Here is a 21,596-nt window from a genome sequence, read left to right as displayed (position 1 = left end):
AAATGTATAATATATTATACTATATATTATATAGGGCATGGTGGACATTACAGCAGGGGTAGCTAGTGAGGCTATTCCCAGAAATTAATTAAATCATATCTGGAGTTTAATCCTAAAGGTAGTCTAGTTTTTAACGTATAGATCCAATATACTTCCCTTTTGACAAGTATATTCTCTAAGTTGCCACCCCTCTTCGGCACCTTGGCTTGTTCTATTGCCAGCCATTTAAAAGAATTTAAGCTACATCTGTGTTTAGTGGCAAAATGTTGAACCAGAGGTGTGCTTGACGTGCCTTTAGTAATAGTGGAAAAGTGTTCTCTGATACGTGAATTGATGTCCCTCGAGGTTAACCCTACATACTGGATATTACATAAGGTGCATATAATAATATATATGACATCCGTACTTTGGCAGTTGAGGCAAGTTTTGATGGGATATGTCTGACCAGTTGTTGTAGAGGTAAATTCTTTAGTAACCCAAACAAAATCACAGGGTTTGCACTTCTCATCTTTTCACATTTCTCATTTACTATGTGTATATACATATATATTTATGTGTTACTATGTGTATATACATATATATTTATGTGTTAATATGTGTATATACATATGTATTTATGTGTTAATATGTGTATACATATATATTTATGTGTTAATATGTGTATATACATATATATTTATGTGTTAATATGCGTATATACATATATATTTATGTGTTACCATGTGTATATACATATATATTTATGTGTTAATATGTGTATATACATATATATTTATGTGTTACTATGTGTATATACATATATATTTATGTGTTAATATGCTTATATACATATATATTTATGTGTTACTATGTGTATATACATATATATTTATGTGTTACTATGTGTATATACATATATATTTATGTGTTACTATGTGTATATACATATATATTTATGTGTTACTATGTGTATATACATATATATTTATGTGTTACTATGTGTATATACATATATATTTATGTGTTACTATGTGTATATACATATATATTTATGTGTTACTATGTGTATATACATATATATTTATGTGTTAATATGTGTATATACATATATATTTATGTGTTACTATGCTTATATACATATATATATTTATGTGTTACTATGTGTATATACATATATATTTATGTGTTACTATGTGTATATACATATATATTTATGTGTTACTATGTGTATATACATATATATTTATGTGTTAATATGCTTATATACATATATATATTTATGTGTTACTATGTGTATATACATATATATTTATGTGTTAATATGCTTATATACATATATATATATTTATGTGTTACTATGTGTATATACATATATATTTATGTGTTACTATGTGTATATACATATATATTTATGTGTTACTATGTGTATATACATATATATTTATGTGTTAGAAAATGAGGAGCACAGGTGCGAATGAGTTGCAACAAAAAGGTTTATTTTGAAACGACTTGCATGGTTACAACACAAATGAGTGAAATAAACACACAAAGGTTAGTAATTAACTAACCAAAACAAACAGTGTGAGGGGAGAATAGGAACATACTCCCCGGGGCTAATACATGACAGAAAAGAATCTACTGTTAGGAAGCAGACTGCAAAAATAGACAGGTATACGCGTTTCAGCAGATTGCCTTACTCATTACATTATATTTATGTGTTACTATGTGTATATACATATATATTTATGTGTTACTATGTGTATATACATATATATTTATGTGTTACTATGTGTATATACATATATATTTATGTGTTACTATGTGTATATACATATATATTTATGTGTTACTATGTGTATATACATATATATTTATGTGTTACTAAGTGTATATACATATATATTTATGTGTTACTATGTGTATATACATATATATTTATGTGTTAATATGTGCATATACATATATATTTATGTGTTACTATGTGTATATACATATATATTTATGTGTTACTATGTGTATATACATATATATTTATGTGTTAATATGTGTATATACATATATATTTATGTGTTACTATGTGTATATACATATATATTTATGTGTTACTATGTGTATATACATATATATTTATGTGTTACTATGTGTATATACATATATATTTATGTGTTACTATGTGTATATACATATATATTTATGTGTTAATATGCGTATATACATATATATTTATGTGTTACTATGTGTATATACATATATATTTATGTGTTACTATGTGTATATACATATATATTTATGTGTTACTATGTGTATATACATATATATTTATGTGTTACTATGTGTATATACATATATATTTATGTGTTACTATGTGTATATACATATATATTTATGTGTTAATATGTGTATATACATATATATTTATGTGTTAATATGTGTACATATATATTTATGTGTTAATATGTGTATATACATATATATTTATGTGTTAATATGTGTATATACATATATATGTGTTAATATGTGTATATACATATATATTTATGTGTTACTATGTGTATATACATATATATTTATGTGTTACTATGTGTATATACATATATATTTATGTGTTACTATGTGTATATACATATATATTTATGTGTTACTATGTGTATATGCATATATATTTCAAGGGAACACACAGTTCCCATTGACCGCAATGTATAGGCACTTTTCAGTGCACCGCACTCCCACCAACTTTAACCCCGAAACACTGCCTAGTGCAGTAATTTTATTAAAAAAATAAAGAGGCTTCTATCTTTATTTTTTAATAAAGTACACTAGATAGTATTTTGGGGGCATTTGGGGCAGATTTATAAAATTAACCTGAGATCCAATCTCTGGTTAATTTTATAAGCGGAATTGCAATAATTTAGCTTTCCACTTCTAGCCCAGTTTATAAATATATTTAAAATGATGTGTTTGTGTGTGTGCAAATATATATCTATATGTATATATAAATATATTTATATAGATCTATAATAATATATTTATTTTTTAATTTTCAAGAGGACATTGTAATATATATATACTGTATATATATATATATATATATACTATTATCGCGTTTATAACGTGTCCGTCGTTGTCGCCAGTTGCACATGAATCCTCAAAGGAATGTTGGCTGAGCGAGACAGCCAAAATTCTTTCACCACCCTGCCATTTTCGAAATCCACCTGGATGCAGCGTAGGCAAACAAAGCATTAAGAAAAAAAAAACACGCAACCGCCAGCACAAAATAAAAAAAAAACACGTAATCACCCACACAAAATAACAAAAAAACTAACCACCCGCACGAAATAATAAAAAAACCTAACCGCCCAAACGAAGTATAACACAAAAAAAACCTAACCGCCCGAAAGAAGTATTAACAATAAAAAACCTAAGCCCCCGCAAGAAATATTAACAAACACCTAAACCGCCAACCCTCACATCACAAAATAATAAAGTAATTAACCCCTAATCTGCAAATTAAACAACGCAAATAACATAATAAAAATAGTAACCCCTAAACCGCCAACTCCCCACATCGCAATAAACCTTATTAACCCCTACACCACCAATCCCCCACATTGCAATAAACCTAATTAACCTATTTACCCCTAAACTGCCAACCCAAACATCACAATAAACCTAATTAACCTATTAATCCCTAAACCGCCAAACCTCCACATCGCAATAAACCTAATTAACCTATTATTTCCTATTAACTACTATACCGCCAACCCCCCAAAATGCAAATAACTTATTTAATTACTAAGCCCCCTAACCTAATAACTCCCTTTAAAATAAAAAATTATTTTACAAAAAATGAATCTAAAATTACAAAAAATAAAAAAGTCTAAAATTACAGAAAAAAATAAACAAAATTATCAAAAATAAAAAAATTAAACCTATTCTAATACCCCTATGAAAATAAAAAAAGCCCCCCCCCCAAAAAAAAAACTCCTAAACTAAACTGCCAATAGCCCTTAAAAGGACCCTTTGTAGGGCATTGCCCTAAGTTAAAAAGCTCTTTTACATTAAAAAAAAATACTAAGTCCCCCCTAACAGTAACCACACCAAACCCCCCAAAATAAAAAACCTAACACTAAAAAAACCTAAACTGCCCATTGCATTTGTATGGGCATTGCCCTTAAAAGGGCAATCAGCTCTTTTACAGACCAAAAAAGGAAATTTATGCTTACCTGATAAATTGATTTCTTCTACAATACGAGTCCACGGATTTCTTCCTTACTTGTGGGATATTATTCTCCTGCCAACAGGAAGTGGCAAAGAGCACCACAGCAGAGCTGTATATATAGTTCCTCCCTTCCCCTCCACCCCCAGTCATTCGACCGAAGGTTATAGGAAGAGAAAGGAAAAGCTAAAAGGTGCAGAGGTGACTGGAGTTATAAATAATAAAAAATATAATCTGTCTTAAATTGACAGGGAGGGCCGTGGACTCGTCGTATCGTAGAAGAAATCAATTTATCAGGTAAGCATAAATTTCCTTTTCTTCTACAAGATACGACGAGCCCACGGATTTCATCCTAACTTGTGGGATACAATACCAAAGCAACAAGACACGGATGAAAGGGAGGGACAAGACAGAGACCTAAATGGAAGGCACCACTGCTTGAAGAACTTTTCTCCCAAAAACAGCCTCAGAAGAAGCAAAAGTATCAAATTTGGAAAAAGTACGAAGGGACGACCAAGTCGCAGCTTTACAAATTTGTTCAACAGATGCATCATTTTTAAAAGCCCATGTGGAAGCCACAGCCCTAGTAGAATGAGCCGTAATTCTTTCAGGAGGCTGCTGTCCAGCAGTCCATGCCAGCAGCAGTCCATGCCAGGCGGATGATACTTCTCAGCCAAAAAGAAAGAGAGGTAGCCGTAGCTTTCTGACCCCTATGCTTTCCAGAAAGAACAATGAAGATGATTGACGGAAATCCTTAGTTGCCTGTAAGTAAAACTTTAAGGCACGGACCACGTCCAAGTTATGTAACAGGCTTAATTCTGGTAAGAGCCTGACAAAAAGACTGAACATCAGGTACATCTGCCAAATGTTTGTGAAACAAAATTGACAACGCAGAAATTTGTCCCTTTAAGGAACTAGCTGATAAACCTTTCTCCAATCCTTCTTGGAGAAAAGACAAAATCCTAGGAATCCTAACTTTACTCCATGAGTAGCCCTTTGGATTCACACCAATAAAGATATTTACGCCATATCTTATGATAAATCTTTCTAGTGACAGGCTTTCTAGCCTGTATCAAAGTACTGATAACCGAATCCCTGCTTCGATAAAATCAAGCATTCAATCTCAACACAGTCAGCTGCAGAGAAATTAGATTTGGATGTTGGAAAGGACCTTGAATGAGAAGACCTGTCTCAAAGGAAGTTTCCACGGTGATAGAGAGGATATGTCCACTAGATCCGCATACCAAGTCCTGCGTGGCCACGCAGGCGCTATCAGGATCACTGAAGCTCTCTCCTGTTTGATTCGAGCAATCACGCATGGAAGGAGAGGAAACGGTGGAAACACATAAGCTAGGCTGAACGACCAAGGTACTGCCAAGGCATCTATCAGTTCGGCCTGAGGATCCCTCGACCTGGATCCATATCTTGGAAGCTTGGCATTCTGTCGAGATGCCATCAGATCCAATTCCGGTCTGCCCCATTGGAGAATCAGTGAGGCAAATACCTCCGGGTGGAGTTCCCACTCCCCCGGATGAAAGGTCTGTCGGCTTAGAAAATCCGCTTCCCAGATCTCTACTCCTGGGATGTAGATTGCTGACAAATGACAAGAGTGGGCCTCCGCCCAACGGATTATCTTGGATACTTCTAACATCGCTAAGGAACTCCTTGTTCCCCCCCCTGATGATTGAAATATGCCACAGTCATGATATTGTCCGACTGGAATCTGATGAATTTGGCCGATGCCAACTGAGGCCACACCTGAAGCGCATTGAATATTGCTCTCAGTTCCAGAATATTGATCGGAAGTAGAGACTCCACCTGAGTCCAAACACCCTGAGCCTTCAGGGAATTCCAGACTGCACCCCAGCCCAGAAGGCTGGCGTCCGTTGTCACTATCACCCACGAGGGTCTGCGGAAACAAGTCCCCTGGGACAGATGATCCAGCGACAACCACCAAAGAAGAGAGTCTCTGGTTTCTTGATCTAGATTTATCTGAGGAGATAGATCCGCATAATCCCCATTCCACTGTCTGAGCATGCACAGCTACAGTGGTCTGAGATGAAAGCAAGCAAATGGAATGATGTCCATTGCCGCTACCAATAATCCAATTACCTCCATACACTGAGCCACTGATGGCCGAGGAATGGACTGAAGTGCTCGGCAAGTATTTAGAATCTTTGATTTTCTGTCCTCCGTCAGAAAAATTTTCATGTCAACCGAGTCTATCAGAGTTCCCAAGAAAGGAAAAATTGTAGTGATAGTAAGTGCGCTAAAAGAAAGCTAAAGGTATCCAAATATTAAAACAAATAATAAGTGTATCCAGTATACATATAAAGGAGTTGGTAATTGTGCGAAGTGTGATACGTGTATTAGAATTCTACAGTACTATTAACAAAGAGAGGGGGTGATCTATAAAATAACAGTGGAACCCTTGTCTGTGGAACTAGTGAACTTTTCTCTATGTTCACCTTCCAACCGTGAGTTCTCAGAAAAGACAACACTGTGTCCGTGTGAGATTTTGTCAGTGGATACGTGGACGCCTGGATTAGAATATCGTCCAGATATGGCACCACTGCTATGCCTCATGGTCTGAGAACCGCCAGAAGAGACCCTAGAACCTTTGTAAAGATTCTGGGTGCTGTGGCCAACACGAAAGGAAGAGCCACGAACTGATATTATTTGTCTAGAAAGGCAAACCTTAGAAACTGATGATGATCCTTGTGGATAGGAATATGAAGGTAAGCATCCTTCAAGTCCACGGTAGTCATAAATTGACCCTCCTGGATCATTGGTAAGATTGTTCGTATAGTCTCCATCTTGAATGATGGAACTCTGAGAAACTTGTTTAGACACTTGAGATCTAAAATGGGTCTGAAAGTTCCCTTTTTTTTTGGGAACCACAAAAAGATTTGAGTAAAATCCCTGTCCCTGTTCCGATTGTGGAACGGGACAAATTACTCCCATGGTAGAGAGGTCTTTTACACAGCGTAAGAACGCCTCTCTTTTTATCTGGTCTACAGGCAATCTTGAAAGATGAAATCTCCCTCTTGGGAGAAAGTCCTTGAATTCCAATCGATAACCGTGAGTCACTATTTCTAGTGCCCAGGGATCTTGAACATCTCTTGCCCAAGCCTGGGCGAAAAAAGAAAGTCTGCCCCTACTAGATCTGGTCCCGGATTGGGGGCCGCCCCTTCATACTGTTTTAGTAGCAACAACAGGCTTTTTGGATTGTTTACCTTTATTCCAGTTCTGGTAGGGTCTACAGACTGACTTAGATTGGGTAAAATTCCCTTCCTGTTTTGTGGAAGAAGAGGAAGCTGAGGGTCCTCCTTTAAAGTTCCGAAAGGAGCGAAAATTGTTTTGTTTACCCCTCATCTTAACAGACTTATCCTGAGGTAGGGCATGGCCTTTACCTCCTGTAATGTCAGAAATTATTTCCTTCAATTCAGGCCCAAAAAGGGGTTTACCTTTAAAAGGAATAGCTAAAAACATAATTTATGTAAGAACTTACCTGATAAATTAATTTCTTTCATATTGGCAAGAGTCCATGAGCTAGTGACGTATGGGATATACAATCCTACCAGGACGGGCAAAGTTTCCCAAACCCCAAAATGCCTATAAATACACCCCTTACCACACCCACAATTCAGTTTAACGAATAGCCAAGCAGTGGGGTGATAAAGAAAGGAGTAGAAAGCATCAACAAAGGAAATTTGGAAATAATTGTGCTTTATACAAAAAAAATCATAACCACCATAAAAAGGGTGGGCCTCATGGACTCTTGCCTATATGAAAGAAATGAATTTATCAGGTAAGTTCTTACATAAATTATGTTTTCTTTCATGTAATTGGCATGAGTCCATGAGCTAGTGACGTATGGGATAGCAATACCCAAGCTGTGGATCTCCACTCAAGAGTCACTAGAGAGGGAGGGAATAAAATAAAAACAGCCAGTAACAACTACAGATCCTGATACAGATGACATATCTCAACTGAATGCAGCAAACATTTACTAGCATATTTGCAACTATTATATACCGGAGACTACATGAGGTTGCGGCCTCCTACTTGACCCCCCGGCAGAGTGTCCTCGGATCTCTGTTGTTACTAAGTGCTGTGAGAGCACCCTTTTCTTTCCTTTCACATTAAATACACCCGCCATCAACATCTATCTAAAGTGTTGGGAGAATGACAGACCTACTCTTACAAGCGATCAGCGATCTACTTGACACCTACCAAACGGCATTCACTGACACCTTGCATGCTCAGTGGTGCGATTGAGAGGCTCCCCGAGATGGAGTTGGGAGATGGCAGCGGAGCTACTGTACTCGCAGAGGGAGAACCTGCCATATTGTGCCCAGTTGCTGAAGTGGGATCTAATAGAGCAATACCTGCAATACTAATTATCTCAGACCATCGGGGAGGTAAAGCCCCGTCACTGCCATCCCCGTGACCTATCGGATCAACCCCTACAATTTATGGGCCTAGAGCTATCGATAATGAAGACTCTAACTTGTATACGTTGACAACAAACTCCGGGCCAGCTAATACATCTTCAAAAGCCTTGGGGGAACGGTCTGTGGTGAGGACAGCTAAGTGCTGCCCGGGGTCAATGATGGAGACAGCCCTTTCTCACATACCAAGCAACACAGCCATAGCTGTCTCTGTTGATTGGAACCCGGATGGACCGACAAACTAGGTCTTCTATATCGGAAGGGAGAGTCTCCCCATGCATGCCTGCCTCCTACCCGCACGATACACGGAGACATGCTGCTTCTAAAGAAGTCTCCAAATGACCATATGTCTCAGTCTTGCAACACGTTGCTGCCTCTCACGCTGCAAACAACACATAGACTGCACATTAACATTCTTGATTATATGGGACTGGCCTTCTTGACAACCCGGTATTATAAGTGTGGGGCACAGAGTTAGTGACCGCATTGGAGTAGGCTAGACATCGGGATTCCCTGAAAGGGGGATCGTGTGCCTATTATATTCATCACGAGAGCCCTGTATATTGTGTCTTGGGATCTGGCCCTATTCTTGCTTGTTTTTTGCTGGGGATCCTATTGTTTGGCACTCTCAACGGGAGTTCATCTAGACTGAGTGACACTGGTATTGTGGGAAACTTTTTAGCCATTTAATACTAACTTTTTAATATTTTTTTTTTTTTATTTATCAGGTGCCGTATGCTTTGTGTCTTATGCAGAGTAATGGGGTGGGCCTACATACAGTGGTTTATATACGCTTGGTGGTTACCGTGGTAAATTATTAATGGGTCTCCCCCTTTTTAATCTACCCTAGCATGAAGTAGGTTTGTCTGGGTTTACACGACGGTTCATTTATTATCTCCTGTTGTATTATAGCATTATATCAGTACCCACGTAATTTAAGGCGACTCAGCTGTCTGCGGCCAAAATAGCTGTGTCCGGCATGTCTGTTTGTATGTGTACCTTGTTATTGCAGGGGGGGTGTATGTGCATGCATCAAAAGTTTTTGTTTGTTTTTTACATTGCATATGGGTCTATCAGACAGGTTTATGCCATTTTTTTACCCTCAGCCGACCCAACTAAATAGCTCTTGTTTAATACTGGATTTATGGACATATTTACCTGACCTGTATTGCATGTATTCCCTATCACATGAAGCAGGAGGTAATATCTTGTAATTTGAGAGGTATTTGAGAACTACTACATCTGTATAACTGACTCACTTACATTCTGCTAATGTTGGGAGGTCCTATTATGATTCCACATAGCTAGCCTAACTAACCCTATAGATATTATGACTGTATCACCTGTATCCACATTGGCCACCTATTCTTTGCAACCGTTTAGCATCCACTCCTATTAATCTTCTCCCTAAAACCTATTAATTAAGTTATGCTTACGTGTCCCATAGATTTACATTAGGACAATGCCAAAGTTCCCTTAGGCTTATGTAACTATTATGTATCCCCTATAGTACCTATGACAAAATATACCTGCACCCAGAACTCTAAGGTTTTCCCACCTAGGCATATATTTGACCCTACATAGCAGCCCCCAGCTTGGTAGTAGTTGCTGCTTTATTCACCCCTACATAGTGGTTGCTTGAAATATATAGTTTTTAAGATAAACGGGCAGGTGTCTGAGCCGTATATATTGTAGATCACTCATACCAGTGTCTTCACTTGGGATTCATGAGTGGCTCCTGCTATGTCAGAACACCTTTCTGTTCTAATATTACCTATTAGGAGACCATGAGCGGCCCCATAGGTTTTCAAGAAGGCTCACATTTTGTTAGACATGTTGTATATATGCTATAACTCTGTCATGTTAATTCATAATATATTATCCTCATGGCATCTCCCTAGTTATACAAGCTTATTTCAGTGTCATCCTACCCTGTTAAAATATGCACCAGAAATATAGTACCAAAAGATATAAAATAAGAGGTCCTTCACTTGGGGTCCATGAGTGGCCCCCTCACATTAAAGCTTACCTACCTTATACTAGGTTACTTATAATTATGTGGTCCCAGAGTGACCACTCAAATCATCTGGTGGGTTTACAGTTTGTCCAGCAATTATTTCCTGTACTGAACATGTAATGTATACTGTACGTTTCTTTCCCTTGTTTTCATTGCCTACCCTGTAACCATTTGCTTTCTTTTGTATGCTTGTTATGGCAACTATTCATTGTTTCTATTGAAAAGAACCTCAATAAAAATAAATAAAAAAAATAAATAATAAAAACAGCCATTTTCCGCTGAAAAAAATAATCCACAACCCAAAAAAATAAGTTTATTTTCATAATTGAAAGAAAAAAATCTTAAATCAAAAGCAGAAGAATCAAACTGAAACAGCTGCCTGAAGAACTTTTCTACCAAAAACTGCTTCCAAAGAAGCAAATACATAAAAACGGTAGAATTTAGTAAATGTATGCAAAGAGGACCAAGTTGCCGCTTTGCAAATCTGATCAACTGAAGCTTCATTCTTAAAAGCCCACAAAGTGGAGACTGATCTAGTAGAATGAGCTGTAATTCTCTGAGGCGGGGCCTGACACGACTTTAAATAAGCTTGATGAATCAAAAGTTTCAACCAAGAAGCCAAGGAAATAGCAGATGCCTTCTGACCTTTCCTAGGACCAGAAAATAAAACAAATAGACTGGAAGTCTTCCTGAAATCTTTAGTAGCTTCCACATAATATTTCAAAGCTCTTACCACATCCAAAGAACGTAAGGATCTTTCCAAAGAATTCTTTGGATTAGGACACAAGGAAGGGACAACAATTTCTCTACTAATGTTGTTAGAATTCAAAACCTTAGGTAAAAATTGAAAAGAAGTCCGCAAAACTGCCTTATCCTGATGAAAAATCAGAAAAGGAGACTCACAAGAAAGAGCAGATAGCTCAGATACTCTTCTAGCAGAAGAGATGGCCAAAAGGAACAACACTTTCCAAGAAAGTATTTTAATGTCCAAAGAATGCATAGGTTCAAATGGAGAAGCCTGTAAAGCTTTCCGAACCAAATTAAGACTCCAAGGAGAAGAAATTGATTTAATAACAGGCTTAATACAAACTAAAGCCTGTACAAAACAGTGTATATCAGGAAGTATAGCAATCTTTCTGTGAAATAAAACAGAAAGAGCGGAGATTTGTCCTTTCAAGGAATTTGCAGACAAACCCTTATCCAAACCATCCTGAAGAAACTGTAAAATTGTAGGTGTTCTAAAAGAATGCCAGGAGAATTTATGAGAAGAACATCATGAAATGTAAATCTTCCAAACTCTATAATAAATCTTTCTAGAGACAGATTTACGAGCTTGTAACATAGTATTATTCACTGAGTCAGAGAAACCTAAGCACTAAGCATTCAATTTCCATACCTTCAAATTTAATGATTTGAGATACTGATGGAAAAACAGACCTTGAGATAGTAGGTCTGGCCGTAACGGAAGTGGCCAAGGCGAGCAACTGGACATCCGAACCAGATCCGCATACCAAAACCTGTGTGGCCATGCTGGAGCCACCAGCAACACAAATGATTGTTCCATGATGATTTTGGAGATCACTCTTGGAAGGAGAACTAGAGGTGGGAAAATGTAAGCAGGATGATAACACCAAAGAAGTGTCAGCGCATCCACTGCTTCCGCCTGAACATCCCTGGACCTGGACAGGTATCTGGGAAGTTTCTTGTTTAGATGAGAGGCCATGAGATCTATCTCTGGAAGACCCCACATCTGAACAATCTGAGAAAACACATCTGGATGGAGAGACCACTCCCCTGGATGTAAAGTCTGGCGGCTGAGATAATCCGCCTCCCAATTGTCTACACCTTGGATATGCACCGCAGAGATTAGACAGGAGCTGGATTCCGCCCAAGTAAGTATCCAAGATACTTCTTTCATAGCTTGGGGACTGTGAGTCCCACCCTGATGATTGACATATGCCACTGTTGTGATATTGTCTGTCTGAAAACAAATGAACGGTTCTCTCTTTAACAGAGGCCAAAACTGAAGAGCTCTGAGAATTGCACGGAGTTCTAAAATATTTATTGGTAATCTCGCCTCTTGAGAATTCCAAACCCCTTGTGCTGTCAGAGATCCCCAAACAGCTCCCCAACCTGAAAGACTCGCATCTGTTGTGATCACAGTCCAGGTTGGTCGAACAAAAGAAGCCCCTTGACCTAAATGATGGTGATCTATCCACCATGTCAGAGAGTGTCGTACATTGGGATTTAAGGATATTAATTGTGATATCTTTGTATAATCCCTGCACCATTGATTCAGCATACAAAGCTGTAGAGGTCTCATGTGAAAACGAGCAAAGGGGATTGCGTCCGATGCTGCAGTCATGAGACCTAAAACTTCCATGCACATAGCCACTGAAGGGAATGACTGAGACTGAAGGTGCCGGCAGGCTGCAACCAATTTTAAACGTCTCTTGTCTGTTAGAGACAGAGTCATGGACACTGAATCTATCTGGAAGCCAAAAAAGGTGACCCTTGTCTGAGGAATCAAGAAACTTTTTGGTAAATTGATCCTCCAACCATGTTTCAGAAGAAACAACACTAGTTGATTCGTGTGAGATTCTGCAGTACGTTAAGACTGAGCTAGTACCAAGATATCGTCCAAATAAGGAAACACAGCAATACCCTGTTCTCTGATTACAGAGAGTAGGGCACCCAGAACCTTCGAAAAATTCTTGGAGCTGTTGCTAGGCCAAATGGAAGAGCAACAAATTGGTAATGTTTGTTTAGAAAAGAGAATCTCAGAAACTGATAATGTTCTGGATGAATCGGAATATGAAGGTATGTATCCTGCAAGTCTATTGTGGACATATAATGTCCTCGCTGAACAAAAGGCAGAATAGTCCTTATAGTCACCATCTTGAAAGTTGGTACTCTTACATAACGATTCAAAATTTTCAGATCCAGAACTGGTCTGAATAAATTTTCCTTCTTTGGGACAATGAATAGATTTGAATAAAACCCCAAACATTGTTCCTGAAGAGGAACTGGCATGATTACCCCTGATGATTCCAGGTCTGAAACACACTTCAGGAAAGCCTGAGCTTTTACTGGATTTGCTGGGATACGTGAGAGAAAAAAATCTTCTCACAGGAGATCTTACTCCTGAATCCTATTCGATACCCTTGAGAGACAATGCTCTGAATCCATTGATTTTGGACAGATTTTATCCAAATATCCTTGAAAAACCTTAATCTGCCCCCCACCAGCTGAGCTGGAATGAGGGCCGCACCTTCATGCGGACTTAGGGGCTGACTTTTGGTTTCCTAAATGGCTTGGATTTATTGCAATTTGAGGAAGGCTTCCAATTGGAAGCAGATTCCTTGGGGGGAGGATTGAGTTTTTGTTCCTTATTCTGACGAAAGGAACGAAAACGGTTAGAAGCTTTAGATCTATCCTTAGGTTTTTTATCCTGAGGCAGAAAAACTCCCTTTCCCCCAGTGACAGTTGAAATAATAGAATCCAACTGAGAACCAAATAAATTATTACCTTGGAAAGAAAGAGATAGTAATCTAGATTTAGATGTCATGTCAGCATTCCAAGATTTAAGCCACAAAGCTATTCTAGCTAATATAGCTAAAGACATGGATCTAACATAAATTTTGATAATATAAAAAATGGCATCACAAATAAAATGATTAGCATATTGCAGTAAGCGAATAATGCTAGATAAGTCAGAATCCAATTCCTGTTGCACTAAATTCTCCAACCAGAAAGTTGATGCAGCCGCAACATCAGCCAAAGAAATTGCAGGTCTAAGAAGATGACCTGAATATAAATAGGCCTTCCTTAGATAAGATTCAAGCTTCCTATCTAAAGGATCCTTAAAGGAAGTACTATCTTCCATAGGAATAGTGGTACGTTTAGCAAGAGTAGAAATAGCCCCATCAACTTTGGGGATTTTTTCCCAAAACTCTATAGATTTTGCTGGTAAAGGATACAATTTTTTTAAACCTTGAAGAAGGAATAAAAGAAGTACCTGGCTTATTCCATTCCTTAGAAATCATATCAGAAATAGCCTCAGGAATAGGAAAAACCCCTGGAGAAACCACAGGAGGTTTAAAAACAGCATTTAAACGTTTATTAGACTGAACGTCAAGAGGATTGGTTACCTCAATATCCAAAGTAATTAACACTTCTTTTAATAAAGAACGCATATACTCTATTTTAAATAAATAAGTAGATTTGTCAGTGTCAATGTCTGAGGAAGGATCTTCTGTATCAGATAGATCCTCATCAAAAGAGGATAAATTATTATGTTGTCGGTCATTTGAAATTTCATCAACTAAATGAGAAGTTTTAAAATAACTTTTACGTTTATTAGAAGGTGGAAATGCAGACAAAGCCTTCAAGATAGAATCAGAAACAAATTCTTTAAAATTTACAGGTATATCATGCACATTAGAAGTTGAAGGAACTGCAACTGGCAATGTACTATTACTGATGGATACACTATCTGCATGTAAAAGTTTATCATGACAACTATTACAAATGACATTCTGCGAAATAATTTCTACAATTTTACAACAAATGCACTTAGCTTTGGTAGAACCGATGTTCCAGCAGAAACTTCTGAGGCAGGATCAGATTGAGACATCTTGCAAAATGTAAGAGAAAAAACAACATATAAAGCAAAATTATCTATTTCCTTATATGACAGTTTCAGGAATGGGAAAAAATGCAAATAGCATAGCCCTCTGATAGCGAAAAAAGCAAGAGGCAAGTATGACGCACAACGTAACGTAAACTTTTTTGGCGCCAAAAATAACCGGAAATGACACACTCGTGTCACTAATGACGCAACCGTGTGAAAGGTCTCGGCGTCAAGTATGACGCCGGAAATGACAAAGTTGCGTCATAGACGTATTTTTCCGCGCCAAAAATATTTTCGCGACAAGAATGACGCAATAAAGTTTAGCATTTGACACACCCGCGGGCCTAATACTGCCCGCAATTTGCAAGAAGTAGTCAATTGAAAAAAGACTAAATCCCAGGTAAGAAAAAAATTTCTTTAAAAGATGTTTATATTTCCCAAATATGAAACTGACAGTCTGCAGAAGGAAATACATGAACCTGACTCATGGCAAATATAAGTACAATACATATATTTAGAACTTTATATAAATGCATAAAGTGCCAAACCATAGCTGAGGTGTCTTAAGTAATTTAAAAAATACTTACCAAAAGACACCCATCCACATATAGCAGATAGCCAAACCAGTACGGAAACAGTTATTAGTAGAGGTAATGGTAAATTGAGAGTATATCGTCGATCTGAAAAGGGAGGTAGGAGATGAATCTCTACGACCGATAACAGAGAACCTATGAAATAGACCCCCGTTAGGGAAATCATCGTATTCAATAAGTGATACTCCCTTCACGTCCCTCTGACATTCGATGTACTCTGAGAGGAATCGGGCTTCAACAATGCTGAGAAGCGCATATCAACGTAGAAATCTTAGCACAAACTTACTTTACCACCTCCATAAGAGGCAAAGTTTGTAAAATTTAATTGTGGGTGTGGTGAGGGGTGTATTTATAGGCATTTTGAGGTTTGGGAAACTTTGCCCCTCCTGGTAGGATTGTATATCCCATATGTCACTAGCTCATGGACTCTTGCCAATTACATGAAAGAAAGCTTAGTTTTTGATGAGACATCAGCAGACCAAGATTTGAGCCACAATGCTCTATGTGCTAGGATAGCAAAGCCTGCATTCTTCGCCGCTAATTTAGCAATTTGAAAAGCGGCATCAGTAATAAAAGAATTAGCTAGCTTGAGAGCCTTAATTCTATCCAAAATGTCATCTAATGGGGTCTCAACCTTAAGAGACTTTTCTAGAGCCTCAAACCAAAAAGTTGCTGCAGTAGTTACTGGAACAATGCAAGCCGTAGGTTGTAAAAGAAAACCCTGATTAATAAATAATTTCTTTAGTAGACCCTCTAATTTTTTATCCATAGGGTCTTTGAAAGCACAACTGTCCTCAATGGGTATAGTTGTATGCTTAGCTAGGGTAGCTATAGCTCCCTCTTCCTTAGGGACCATTTGCCATGAGTCCCGAATGGTGTCTGATATTGGAAACATTTTCTTAAAATTAGGAGGGGGAGAAAACGGTATACCTGGTCTATCCCATTCCTTTTTAATAATTTCCGAAATTCTCTTAGGAACCGGAAAAACATCAGTGTAAGTAGGTACTTCTAGATATTTATCCATCTTACACAATTTCTCTGGAGGAATTACAATAGGGTCACAATCATCCAGAGTCACTAAAACCTACCGAAGTAACAGGCGGAGGTGTTCAAGCTTACATTTAAAGGACATAGCGTCCGAATCTGTCTGAGGTAAATCATTCCCTGAGTCTGAAATTTCATCCTCAGACAGTAATTCCCTGACCCCCAATTCAGAGCACTGTGAGGGTACATCGGAAATAGCTAATAAAGCATCAGAGGATTCAGTATTTACATTAATATCTGACCTACTGCGTTTACCCTGTAACTTAGATGCACTAGAAGTACTTGGCGTCGCTTGTGTGGGCGTTAAAGGTTGTGACACTTGGAGAGAATTGGATGGCATATCCTGATTCTCTTCAGACTGAGAATCATCCTTAAGCACACTTTCTTGACCTAATATATGGTCTTTACAATGTAAGGCTCTTTCAGTACAAGAGTTACACAATGTTAGAGGGGGTTGCACAATAGCTTCTAAACACATAGAGCAATGAGATTCAGATTCCTCAATGTCAGACATGTTTGAACAGACTAGTAATAACCAAAGAAGTCATTTAAACACTTTTTTATTGTGTTTAAAATAAACTTTTGAAAAACGTGTACTGCGCCTTTAAGAAAATAAAAAGTGAACAATTTTTCCAAAACTGCTTAAATAACGTTAAATTGCCTCCAAATTTAACTTAAATTTGTTGGTTTATCCAAAAATGATTGCACCCCAGAAGAAAAGGGATAAATAAGGCTCTAAAGTACTTAGATTAACAAATTGTCAGTTTATAATCAAAAATACCATCTGCACCTCCTGTGGCGCCTACCTGTCCCCAGGGTACTTCGAAACAACATTCCAACACTCTGGACCAGAGTTACACAGGCCAGGAGCCACCAGAGTTACTGCTTGCTGCTGCCTAGTCTGAGGGAAGTGCGCATTTGAGCGCGCAAAAATAAGTTCCGCCCCTTAAGGGCGATGCTGGAGTAGGCCCAAACACAACCGCATGGGGAAGCGGTTTTACACACAAGTGATGAAAAACAATGTACCCCCTCAAACACACCAGTAATCATACCGGTTATTGCCAAAAAATAAAAACGTTATGAACCGTTTTTCTTGCCTCTCCCATAGTGTCATACCCATAAAATGCCAACTATCTATAAATAAAATCCAGGGACTCCAGTAACAACCTTACTGTATAATAGGTTTACTGCTTACCCATTCCCATACAGGGACATACATGCCAGCCAGTTCTGATATATCAAGTCTCCTCAGAAATAAAAAGGCTGCACATACCTTAATGCTGCTTGTAGCATGAAACCGGTCTCCACACTGAAGATGTCTCATCTGTTACCTTCAGAAGTCTTGTGGAAACCAGTGTGGATCTTAGTTACAGCTGCTAAGATCATCAACCTCAGGGCAGAAATCTTCTTCCATGACCCCCTGAGAAAAATAGTACTCACCGGTACCATTTAAAATAAAAAACTAATTGATTGAAGAAACTAAAACTAACACATCACTTTACCATGTCTTCCTAATATAACACAGGCAAAGAGAATGACTGGGGGTGGAGGGGAAGGGAGGAGCTATATATACAGCTCTGCTGTGGTGCTCTTTGCCACTTCCTGTTGGCAGGAGGATAATATCCCACAAGTAAGGATGAAATCAGTAGACTCGTCGTATCTTGTAGAAGAAAACCCTAATCTAAAAAAAAAAACACCACAAAAAAAAAAAAAGCCTAATACTAAGCCCCAAATGTACTCACCGTTCCAGAAGTCCGGCGGAGAAGGTCTTCTTCCAGGCGGCTCCATCATCTTCTATCTTTATCCGGAGCGAAGAAGGCCCAGAGTGAAGGTGCGGAGCTGGCTTCCCTGATGCCCGGATCCGGAGCTGATTCGAACAGCCAATAGGATTTCAGTAGCTCTAATACTATGGGCCTATTTTAAAATTTCAGCCTATAGGAATGCAAGGTACCCCAAATTAAATGCGGTACCTTCCATTAAATTTTTAGTGTACGATGGAGATCGGATGAAGAGGAGCCTCGACACCGCTGAGGTTTGCCGCCGCTGAGAACCACCGCTCCAGATCCATGCATTGGGGAAGACCGCTCCGCACCATGCTGCCTTCGCTCTGGATGAAGATAGAAGATGATGGAGCCGCCTGGAAGAAGACCTTCACCGCCGGACTTCAGGAACAGTGAGTACCTATTTGGGGCTTAGTCTTCGGCTTTTTATTTTTGGGGTGGCTTTTTTTTAGATTAAGGTTTTTTGAGCTGTAAAAGAGCTGATTGCCCTTTTAAGGGTAGTAAAAGAGCTAAATGCCCTTTTTTAGACTTTTTTTTTTTTTATTTTGGGAGGGTTAGTTGGGTGGGGGGTTTTACTGTTAGGGGGGGTACTTTGTAATTTTTGTATGTAAAAGAGCTGATCTCTTTAGGGCAAATGCCCTACATAACGCCCTTTTAAGGGCTATTGGTAGTTTATTGATAGATTAGGGGGTGTTTTTATTTTGGGGGGGATTTTTTATTTTTATAGGGGTATTAGTTTAGGTTTACATTTTTTATTTTAGATAGCTTTGTTTATTTTTTTCTGTCATTTTACATTTTTATTTTATTTTTTATTTCAAATTTTTTATTTGTTTTAACAAGTATAACACTGACTGGGGATTCGCAGATCCCCTGCACATTATAGTACAAATCATACCATAAAGTACTAGAGTGGAATACAAACAAACAAAAAGGAAAAAAACATTAGAAAGGATACAACTGAATCATTGAAGTATCAGACATAGCAGTCAGTACATTGCTGAGAAATTATCAAAGGGGGAGGGTGGGGGGGGGGAGGGAAGGATTCATCCATATGGGTGGGGAGGGAGAGGGAGGAATGAAAGGCACCCATCGGGGTTCGCCTAAGGCGGGAAATATGTGCGTTACTATACCCTGACCTGGGGGAGCCATGTGGTGTCATGTGTTTCCGTCCAGTCGGCCCAAACAATCTCAAACAGGTCACTTTTGTCCAGACTATAAAATATATCCCTTTCCATAACCTGTAGGTAGGCCATGTTCCTAAGGATATCGGACCAGCAAGGGGGGGAAGTTTTCTTCCAGCATCTAGCAATACAGGTTTTAACTGAAGTTAGAAGGTAGACACAAAAGATCTGTTGATGTTTGGGGAGGGCGTGTAAGTTTAGGTGTAGGAGTGCTGTGGCAGGGCTTTTGGGCAGTTGTATCTTGAAAGCAGATAGAGTGCGGAAACATAGACTCCACAAGTGAGACAACCTGGGGCATTCCCACCAGACGTGGAGCATGCTCCCCTGAGCCCCACATTCCCTCCAGCATTGTGGGGAGGACGTCGGGAACATCTTGGCTAATCTCACTGGGACCAGGTACCATTGAGAGATGACTTTATAGTGCGTTTCAAACATTGTCACACAATGCAAAGATTTTTTGTTCAGGGTAAGAGACCCTTGCCAGGCACCAGCCGAGATCCTAGTGTGGAGGATAGTGTCCCACTTGTTCAAATGCGGGGCCAGGCCCGGGGGCGTCGTACCCTCTAGCAGACAGTAATGCCTCGACAGAGGCTTGTGGAGTCTACACCCACCCTTCCAAGTAGATTCCCATGGAGTAAGTGGGCGCGAGGCGGAGGGGGAAAAGCCCCAGCTAGATAGGAAACTCTTAATCCTAGTAAGCTCGAAGTGAAGGTAGGGTGGGACATCTTTACCAAGGCTGTCCCTAGACAACCTTAGATAGCCATCTCCACTGGTCGCAGAACAGAGATCCGAGACTTGTGTCACCCCCATTCTAGCCCATGTGTTGGGATGTGTCTCTGGGAGGCTTGTAAAGAGGCCAGGGATAGAGGTAATTGGGGAGGGATGTGGCGCGATCAACTTGCGGTGCCGGATCTTATCCCAAACCGCCAAACACTCTACGATTACAAGGTTGTGGATGTTCAAAGTTCTACGAATATGGACCGGGGTCCAGATTAGATCTTTTAAATAGATATCAAAGGGCAGTGAAGCTTGTTCGATATCCCTCCACCTGTCTTGAGATTGCAGAACTCCCCACTGAGAGATATGCGTGAGCATGGCTCCCTCATAGTACTTTATTATGGATGGGGAGGCCAATCCCCCCAAGTGAACCGGGAACTGGAGTGTTTTATGGGCTATCCTAGGGGTTTTATTCTGCCAAATGAATTTGGTGCATACATTTTTTATTTTTTGTAATATTAGCTTTGGGGTTTGTAGTTTTTTAAAAAATAGACTGCCATCTGGGCAGGCTTATCGCCTAGTTTTTATTTATTTATATATATATATATATATATATAGTGCATATCCTAAAACTGGTGATATGATTTTATGCAAATACAGGATGTCTTGGGGGGGGCAAAAAACATTCTTGCACCAGGGCCCTTTGTTATATATAATGTAGCAAAGTTCAGTATCTGCACTCTCACCAACTCTCCACAACTGCCAGGGTGCTCTCAGGAGTATGTAGTAGGTAAATAATTCAAAGCACTCTCTGGACTTCTGATAACAAAGGCAAAATTTATTGTGATAGTGACGTTTCGGGACCAAACCTGTCCCTTCTTCTGACAGTCAAACAATGAAAAAATCAAACTTAAATAGGCCATTCAGACCCTCCCCTGTATTGCTACCAATCACAGGTAAGCGTGTGCAAAAGTGAAGACC

General features: G+C 38.7%; 1 long non-coding RNA gene across 1 annotated transcript in view; it reads left to right on the top strand.

The window, feature by feature from the left end:
* The first annotated feature begins 1,585 nt into the window (after positions 1–1,585).
* Positions 1,586–21,596, top strand: part of LOC128651604 (uncharacterized) — a 94,359-nt gene continuing 74,348 nt past the window's right edge. Inside the window, exon 1 of the long non-coding RNA XR_008401136.1 lies at positions 1,586–1,648. This is a non-coding gene — a long non-coding RNA (uncharacterized LOC128651604). The remainder of the gene's footprint in view (positions 1,649–21,596) is intronic.

This window comes from Bombina bombina, chromosome 3 (assembly GCF_027579735.1).
Source record: "Bombina bombina isolate aBomBom1 chromosome 3, aBomBom1.pri, whole genome shotgun sequence".
In the NCBI taxonomy this organism is placed as follows: Eukaryota; Metazoa; Chordata; class Amphibia; order Anura; family Bombinatoridae; genus Bombina; species Bombina bombina.
The sequence above is the reverse complement of the archived record's forward strand: the minus strand, read 5'-3'. Positions and strand labels throughout refer to the sequence as shown.